Below are 8,137 nucleotides of genomic sequence, written 5' to 3' on the forward strand. Positions count from 1 at the left end.
TCTTTATGATGTAATAATGGAACAACCATTTTGGACTTAGTAGAGCCATGGTTGAGTTGTCCAAGTTTTGGTTTGAGTCATTTGTGTTTAGGATGGTGTCAGCCTGAGAAGTGAAATGCTAAGGTAGATCACATGAGTAGTACTCTAGATGAATTTTATTTTTAATAGGGCTCTAATTTTTTGTGTTTATGTCTTATAGGGTGTTTGAGGACATTTAAGAGTCTTGAAATTCATTAGAATGCAAAGTTGCATCTTAGGAGTCAAGAGATGTAAAAAGTTGCTAAGCAACATTTTGTAATTTTTGCAAAATTTGCATTTTGGGTAGATGGCATTGAAAAGTTGGTTGAACCAATTGAAACAATAGCATAAAATACAAAATTCACTTCACTATATGGGTTGCACAATTGGGAATGCAAGACAAAGTTTCTGGTTTTTGAAAGAATCTTATTTTCTTCACCGTTCGATAGTTTTTTGAGTTTTTCATTGCTTTGTACGGTCCAGCATGGACTTGATTGTATAAAATCATTACTGGGCATGAGTATTGATTGAATTTACTTTCCAGTAAGCTTAATTTTTAGGATTAATTTTCCTTAGTTGTAGATATATCTTCCATTCTTTGCAACTACGTGTAAAACCCTTAAAAGTAGGGTTCAAGTGAAAAAAAGGCTCTAACCTATTCAAATAAAGAGGAATTATAGGTTAGGGTCTGTATATTAGTTTAGGATAGGTTTTTTTGTTTTGTAGGTCCTTGTGGAGGAGAAACAATGAATCCCTAGGCTCACCACTGCAAGTAGTTAAGTAAGGACAACAAAAGAAGTGTGTTTTAAGAGCACAAGCGGATCGGCACAAGACAAAGTGTCATATGGTTGGAAAGACCTAAGTATGCCCTTGAATAATCCCTAATTTTTTGGAGCAGATGTTCTGACTGGTGAAGGGTTTGAAACACATTTTTCCAAGTCAACCCGGTGAGGTCTAAACCATTAAAATTAGTGCAGTATTGAAAACCCTAGGTGTATAGATAAGCTAGATGTAATTTTCCAGTATTGTGTATAACTCTGAAAAAAGTACTCAAATCTATAATTTATTTCTAGCCTTGTTTGGGAATTTTTCAAACTAAGTCCCTAAAACTACCAAGGGAGGGCTAATTCAATTAGGCCTATTTGAGTCCGGTAGAGACCTAGATGGGTTAGGAAACCATAACGATGGGTTTGGAGATTCTTAAAGCCTCAAAAGACTTCAAAGACACTTAGTAGATGCATTTTGAGTATATTGAAAGTGGTTGGGTGGTGTGATCCTTGCAAGAGTGGTTGGAGCCTTGAGTGGTGTATGTGTGTGTGATTGAGGTGGAAACCTCAATAGGAGGAGTTGATTGTCCAAAACCATTGGATATACCTTGGAGGTGAGCCAAAGTGGTTCAGACATTGGAGGTATTATTAGAAAAAACCCATACTAAGTGCCATTGGATGGGCTTGTGTAGTTGAAGGGTTAAGGAGGACAAGTCACTCCAGAAGGTGAGTTGGATCAAGCTCCAAGACTCTTTGCATCAAAGAGATTTAGAAACTTGAAGCCCTATTTTCTAGAAGGATACCTAGAGGTCTATCAGAAAGTAATTATGAAGGAAAATATCTTTTCAAATGTTTTGCATGTAATAAGATAGGTCATTGTGCATCTAGATGTCCTGAAAGGAATTCAAAATTGGAAGAAAGAGCATGAAGATATTTTAATCCTAACCTTGAATATAAAATCAACTATAAGTACAGGAAATAAAAAAGCAAATCATACTACTATGCTAATGAGGAAGGAGTAACTGATGACTCAAAAAAAGAACCGTTAGGAGATTCAGCTAGTGGATCCGACAATGGAAAAGACTAGGTATTTTATGCTATGAAGGAAAGATGATTCGGAACCAGTTATCAAGAATGAGGAAAAGGTCCTTGTAGCAAAAGTTGAAGATACAGATGAATGGGTAATAGATAGTGGATGTTCTCATCATATGACAAGGGACAAAGGAAATTTTCTATTCCTACAAGAATTTGATGGTGGTCAAGTCAAATTTGGCTATAACATGGCATGCATGATCAAAGGAAGATGAACCATTTCATTGGATGGTAAGAATAACACTATTAATGTTTATTATGTTGAAGGTTTGAAGCATAATCTTTTGAGTGTAGGATAGTTGGTAGACAGAGGATTTCAATAAAAATTCAAGGATGGAAAGTACAAAATCATTAGCAAATCAGGTTTGGAGATTGCAACTGGTACACAGACAAAAGGTAACATCTTTCATTTCAACTCCGGTGAAAAGACATGTTTCATTGCACATATTGATGAAAGTTGGCTATGGCATAAGAGGTTGTGTCATGTAAATTTTTATTGCATTGTAAAGATCAATTCAACTAAGGCAGTTAGAGATTTATGTAAGATTGTGAAGCCTCATAATCCAGTATGTAAAGAATGTCAAATGGGTAAGAAAATCAGAACTTCTTTTAAGAGAATACCTGATAAATATAATGATGTTCCTGATTTGATCCATACTAACCTATGTGGTCCTCCTAATACAAGAAGCTTTCAAGGTGATAGATATTTCATTTTAATCATTGACGACTATTCTAGAATGATGTGGGTTGCTTTTTAAAGGGAGAAATATGAAGCCTTTGAGAAATTTAAGATCCTTAAAGCTATGGTTGAGATAAATATAGGAATAAAAATCAAGTGTCTGAGATCAAATCAAGGTGGTGAAGTCACTTCCAGTGAATTTAATAGTTATTGTGAGAAAAATGGCATTAGGAGAAAGTTATTTGCACCCCGGACACCTCAGTAAAATGACACTGTGGAAAGAAAGAACATAACCATTTTGGATGCATCCAAAAGCATGATGATGAAAGTGAATTTGCCTCATATCTACTAGAGAGAAGCATTAAGTATAGTAGTTTATACATTCAACAGAGTTCATATAAAAGGAGATATGGGTAAGACACCTTATGAATTATGGTTTGGTCATTCTCCTACTCTTAAATATTTCAGAATCTTTGGAAGTAAGTGTTATATCAAAAGAGATGATTCCATTGGAAAGTTTGATCCTAGATGTGATGAAGGAATATTTCTTGGTTACTCAACTAAAAGAAAAACTTATAGATGTTATAACAAAGATTGTAGAGAATTGTGGAGAGTGCTAATGTGAAAGTGGATGAGTAGTACAAAGATCAAACTAAATCTTATAACAGTGAATCAATAGTGGAAATAATCATAAGTGAATAGGTAGTGCCTATACCGGAATAGAATACTGAACCAACTACCTCAGCATCATCAAAAAACTCAACTATAACTAAAGAGCAGCATAGAGAACCTAAAAATAAGAAAACACCAAGGTATATAAGGCTAAATCACTCTGAAAATAAGGTCATTGGACACAAAAACATGGGAGTTATGACAAGGAGAAGATTGGCAAATCAAGAGGTACGTTTCATTTCTCAGATTGAACTGACATCAGTAGTTGAAGCTTGTAAAGATGGATGTTAGACAAAAGCTATGGAAGATGAATTAGATAAGATAGAAAAGAATAATACTTGGACTTTAGTTCCCCAACCTAAAAATATTCCATACCGATACTAGAGCTTGGTATGCAAGGTTGGATAAGTATCTTTTGAAGCTTGATTTTATAAAAGGTAATGCTGATGATAACCTATACTATAAGATCGCTAATGATAATATTCTGATTATTGAAATATTTATTTATCATATCATTTTTGGAGGTGAAGAAAAATTGTGCATGGAATTTTTTGATAATATGTAGAGTGAATTTGAAATGTCTATGACTGGAGAAATAAGATTTTCTTTAGGTTTGCAGATTACTCAAACTGACAAAGGTAGCTTTATATTTCAAACTAAGTATCTAAGGCAGTTGTTGAAGAAATTTGGTATGGAAAATTCTAAACCGTTTAGTACTCCTATGGTTACAAGTGAAAAAATGTCAATTAAGGATGTATCCCCTTTAGTAAATTCTACAAGATATAAATCCATGATTGGTTGTTTTCTATATTTAACTTAGACTAGACTGGATATAATGAATGCAATAAGTATTGTATCAATATTTCAAAGTAATCCAAGACAAAATCATGAAAGTGCAATAAAAAGGATATTCAGGTATTTGCAAGGAACAACTGGATATGGTTTATGGTACCCTAAAGATGATGACTTTACTTTTTGTGCATATACATATGCAGATTGGTAAGATGATGTTGATGACCGAAAGAGCACATTTGGTGGAGCATTATTCCTTGGGAAAAATTTGGTTTCATGGATCAGCATGAAGCAATCATGCATTTCTTTATCTACTATTGAAACTAAATATGATGCAGCTGCAACCAATTGTTCTCAAGTTCTATGGATGAAGCAAATATTGAAGGATATACAAGTGAGTTGTAATGACCCGGTAGTTATCCATTGTGATAACTTTGTAGCTATTGACAAATTAAAGAATCTGGTATTTCACTCTAGGACTAAGCACATATCCATCAAGTATAACTTTTGGAAGGAAAAGATGGAAGCAAAAGAAGTCAGATTTGTTTATGTGAACACTAAAGAGCAGATAGCAAACATCTTCACTAAACCTTTGTCTCAAGAATCATTTGAGTATTTGAGAGATAGTTTGGGGGTTTCTACCCCTCTAGTAGAGACTTAATTGATTCAGTTTGGTATGCATTATCAAAGCTACCTTTTCTCCAGATTGATGAATCAGTGCTACTACTCAGGGGAAGTACTCAGCCTTGAGTTTTAGAGTCATTTATTTTGTTTGATTCTTTGGAATTATTGTCAAAGGGGGAGGAATACATGTGAAAAACCATTCATTGCAATCCTTAGGGGGAGTTTGGCAGTATGTGTTCCTTTTGTTTGAGTTTTGGTTCAGAGCTTCATTTATATATCATTTCATGGGAGATTGTTGTAGTCATCCATTAGGGAGACTTGTTTAGCATTTTCTTGGCACTTGAATGCTTTTCACATCTAGTGTTTCCATCAAAGGCAAAGGGGGATATTGTTGGCCATATGATAGAATTGATTATGTGTTGCATTGATGTTTTGTCATTGATGTCAACACTTTTTGTTATAGTTGTTTACTGGCTTCCAGTAGGAGGATTGGATTGGGAAGATAATCAGTTGATTGCCACTGGTATGATCTGGTTGATGGAATATGTTTGTATGGATTGTTCATATGCTTTTGAATTATATTTAAGTTAGTTGGAATTGACTTGATGGTCGGATGCTATCTTATGTTGTAGTAAGCTTTCTTTATTGGTCTGGTAAGGGTTTCACCGACAGAGATTTATTGAAGATATTTGATGTAATGTATAAGTGGTGTTGGTGCATCTTCTAGAAAGAATTAAGGATGCTAATGGTGATCATGTTCATGCCTCAACTATTTGGTGTCATTTCTTTAGCTTGTGTGGATCTAATTTAGGTTTGATGCTATGTAGGTTATGGACCGATTTGCACGAAACATGTTGGTGGATCCTTAGATGCGCTTCCAGGATGTTTCATTGATTGGATGATATTTGTTTCTACTTAGGCCAATATATGTTATGATTTTATTTTAGGATTATGTAATGGATCTATTGTATTATCATTTGTGTGGCCACCCTAATTGGTTAGGTCCTGGGTTGGTATAAATGTATGTAAGATCTCATTGTAGATCAGTTGTGTGGATATATGGATATGGGAAAGGAGTGAATAATGTAACAATCATTTGTGCAGAGGATTTGGTGGATCATAGGTAATCGAGTTGGGTTTATGTAAGAGGTTTTAGACCTCTGGTATTGAGCTTAACTGGAACTGTAATATGGCCTGTTTGATTCTATCACCAACAGTTCTTCTCTCTATATTGTAGTCCAAACATCTTGAGGTGGTTGACATCTCTGTAGTCAGTGGGACTTCATTGTGATGAGAAGTGTGCTCTAGGAAGTGTACCTTTCTGCATGTGTAGGCCCCTATTATAATCATATACTTGCTATAGAAGTATCATCTGACTGTGGGTAGGGTTTCCCATTGTGGTTTTTCCTCATTCAGGTTTTCCATGTACAAATCATGGTATTTTGTGTTATGGTTGCATGGTATTGATTATCTGGTATTCATTTATGCTTAAATGTTTAATAAGTTATACCGGTATAAGGTTTTAAGTGCTTTAATTTACATAATTTGTTAGGAACTGATTCACCACCCCCGCTCCTCCTAGTTGTTCACTGATTATTCTAACACATGAGTTTTCATTTGGAACACCTACTTGTTCTTCATCCTTTTCTTCACCTGATAAATTAGATGATGGATCTGGACCCTATTCATATTCTTTTGAATTTGTTTCTGAATCAGTATTTAGGATCATGCATCACTATACCTGACATTAATTTTATATGGTGAGAAGATTTCTTTGATTTTGTCCATCTATTCTTTCACTTCATCTAAAATATCTTGATCAGGTTCCACACTTACTTGTATTCCTTGAACTTGTATGTAATATTCTTATTCTCTTTTGATAGTAAGTTCTTCCTTTTGTTTCTCATATTCTTCCTGTTTCTATTTGTTAGCTATTGTTTATGCTGCTTGGTGTAGCCTTTCTTTCCATGGTTCTTCTTTAGGGACTGTTTTTATTCTCCACCTTGGATGTTGATAATTATGTTAGTTTTTATTTGACTTAGGATATCCAAGTCTGGAGTTATCTTCTTTATATTGTGTGTGAGGACAAATAGGTTCTAAAATACCTTCTTGTCGCTTACCAATTGGTCATTTTCCTTTATATCCCATCTTTTGCATATTGTTGTAACCATTTCCATATTGTTCTATAGGAGTATTAACTTTTGTAGTTGTTGCTATAGTTTCATTTAACTTTGTACAACCAGCTAAGATTGTCCTTGTCTTCAGTTTCTTCTGCAAGTGTCCTAGCTTTAACAAATGCTCCATCAAACATTTCAACTGATTGCTTTGGGATCCTTGGTTAAACATTTGTAGGATTCCCATATGATTTAGGTGAAAGTGGCAAGTCATGAAAATAATACTTTCACATTCCTTCATCATTTAGTTTGATCTTTTTTTCAAAGGTTTCCCATAATTTTTCTTGAATTTCTTTGGTGGGATAGACTGATTTTCTATTATGTGAAATTATTGCATCTTGTGCTAGTTTCATATTATTGCAGTATTGTCTGGAGTTTGTGACTATAGTGAATTCTTCTCCATTATGAGGAAACTTAACACACTAGTGGTATGTAGAAGGAACCACTTGCATGCCATGAATCCATGGTCTTCTTAGAAGAATGTTATAACATAAATTCAAGTCTAAAACCTGGCACAATGTATCCCTTCCCATATGTCCTACTTTGATTGGTAACACCACAGTTCCTTTAGAATAATGCTCTTCATCATCATAAGCCTTAATATTTATTTTCTACTTTGGATCCAATGTATTTTTTGAATACCCCAAAGCCTTTATTAAACTTAATGCACAAATTTTCAAGCTAGCTCCACCATCTATTAGTATGTGTTTGACATGGGTTGTATGAATGGTGACTTCAACATGTAAGGGAGCACTCTAAGGGTGTTGCAAGGATCCATCATCATTTTTAGAAATGGACAATCAATGTGGGGTTATGATGTGTCCCACTATGTTTTGGAATTGATCCATATCTAGGTCTTTTGAGACTGTTGTTTCTGTTAGAGATTTCTCCAATATTTCCTTATGCATAGGTAAAACTTTTAGGAGCTCCAAAATTGAAATTTGAGCGGGTATCTTTTGTAATTGTTCCACTAAATTATATTTTCTTGAAGTGGATGTTGATTCATTTGTTATACCTAGAAATGTAACATTTTCTTTGCTTCTTGTAATGATGTTGATTGGTTTTGAAGGTGTTTTGTCTTTAACAAGGATGACATTTATCACATCATCATATGTGTAAGCATATTCTACCTTAGCTTTGCCCTTGTCATATTTTGGATTGGATTGTTCACCTTTTTCATAATTTGGAAGTGGCGTTTTGAATGCTAGATGTGATTCATTTGTTTTATGGCCATCCACTGTGATAGTTCCATTATCAATTAAATTTTGAATAAGGTGCTTCAATCTTTTACAATCATTGGTTTGGTGTCCTTTATTTCA

This window comes from Cryptomeria japonica, chromosome 7 (genome assembly GCF_030272615.1).
Source record: "Cryptomeria japonica chromosome 7, Sugi_1.0, whole genome shotgun sequence".
Taxonomy (NCBI): Eukaryota; Viridiplantae; Streptophyta; class Pinopsida; order Cupressales; family Cupressaceae; genus Cryptomeria; species Cryptomeria japonica.